The sequence below is a fragment of the Triticum urartu genome, chromosome 2A (genome assembly GCF_056163025.1).
Source record: "Triticum urartu cultivar PI428250 chromosome 2A, HENAU_Tu73, whole genome shotgun sequence".
Classification (NCBI taxonomy): Eukaryota; Viridiplantae; Streptophyta; class Magnoliopsida; order Poales; family Poaceae; genus Triticum; species Triticum urartu.
The window spans coordinates 112,471,703-112,473,620 of NC_141874.1; positions in this window are offsets into that span (position 1 = coordinate 112,471,703).

Here is a 1,918-nt window from a genome sequence, read left to right on the forward strand (position 1 = left end):
AAAAAAATAATAATTTTGTGAGGCAGTTGACATATGTGGAGACTTGTTCAAGAGTTTTTTCAGCAACTCATTGTCGGAGGAGTAAGAAGATGAATTCGAGATAGCCATGACTTTTTTTTATTGTGGGGGAGATGACCATGACTTTGATCATTAAAGAGATAACCACCGGCAATCTCATGGGCAACTGCGAGATGGCCTTGATTCCAGAAAGACCATCTCCACCTCGTTCTGGGAATCCAGATCCTCTAACATTAGGAGGGAAGTCAGGAAAAGCTACAGTACCCTGACATCCCTTCACCAGACTTCTCTAAACCATGATCTAATACAGGATCTACAAACAGCAATTATCTACAGTAACTCATGAATAGTGTTGGGTCTACAGTGATTTGCGGACAGTGCTAGCCTTCCTGACATCCCTTCTCCATTTTCTACACATAAGTTACTGTAGCTGTGTGACTTCTCTCGTGCATGTTAGAGGATCCGGCTCCTCGTTCTGGCGTGTGGCCGCACCAAGCAAATCCTTGAAACCAGAGCCATTGAATCAGTTGGGTTGGGTAAGAAATCAACGGCTAATAAATGCTTCTACATCATGGCTGGCGACGAGTCCATGTTCAAAAATTTGTGTACTATGTAGTAGAGATGATAGAAGGGTACGGCGTGCTTTGCTGCGTCGTTGGTGTTATTGGTTTTCATACTTTTTTTACTCCCTATGGGCATGTTTTGATGTCCTCCAGCTGCCAACTCCACAAACTCCAAAGTTGGAGTCGAGCCTAACGTTTTAGCACCAAGAAGCTGGATCTGAGAAGCTGTAGCTGACCGTAGTGTAAAACTGCGAAGCTGGGAAAGCCCAACTCCACCAAATTGAGAAGCTGAGAGTTTGACATATGTATAGAGAATTGCCCCCGTCAAAGAAGACGTTGCATCCTCTTCCCTGTCGAAATAGAACTGCCCGACCCTTTCCCCCTTGAATCCCTCTCTCGTAAACAAGAACGGCCCATTAAGGCGCTCAATCAGGCCACCCATGCTGCCGACCCATGGTGGCGACCCAAGAAGCCAGCGATGCTACCGAATAGGATTCCTGTCGCTGCGTGGAACTGGAAGCTACCATCAAAAGCTCGATTCGAGGAGTTTTTGGAGTTGGGAGGACATCAGAACAGGGCCTCTATCTCAAAATATTATGTGCATTAGTTTTTGAAAAGTCAAACCTCTTTAAGTTTGACCAAATTTGCAGAGAAATATATCAATATCCATAATATCAAACCGGCGTCATTAGATTCATCATGAAATGAATTTTCCTATTTTATCTATTTAGTATTATGGATGTTGATATTTTTGGCTCTGAACATGGTCAAAGTTAAAGAAATTTGTCTTTTCAAGAAACTAACACACCTTGTATTTTGAAACCGAGAGAGTATTTGGTTTGGTGAGTTGAGGAGATGATGAAGTGTATTTTATTTTTATTTATAATGCGGTGTTTTAGTGGGCCTTTCGCGGTGTGATTCTACATTATCTGCTAATCAACCTACTTATGTAGGGGAATTTTCTATGTCGGTGGCATGCACTATATTAGTGTTATAGTATCATATCTTTGCGCTTCTTTTTTCTAGGTGGCGAGAGCTGTGTGGTATTGATATGTTTTTATAGTCCGGTTTGTTGCCGATTGATATGAAAAAATTGTTGACCCGGTCAAAAGTGAATCCAATCCAAAATTAAATACCTTAATCAAATGAGAGAGCTTCAACTTAGGAGCATGATGAATTAAAATGATATAATGAGAAAGGCCCTTAAGAAATTAATAACCCGGTCAAAAATGAGTGACCCAATTTCAAATTGAAGACCCAATTGATTGTGAGGCCTTAAAAATCAGGAAGCATAGTGTATTAACTAGAAGGGTTGGGTGCGCTTTGCTACCCCGTTG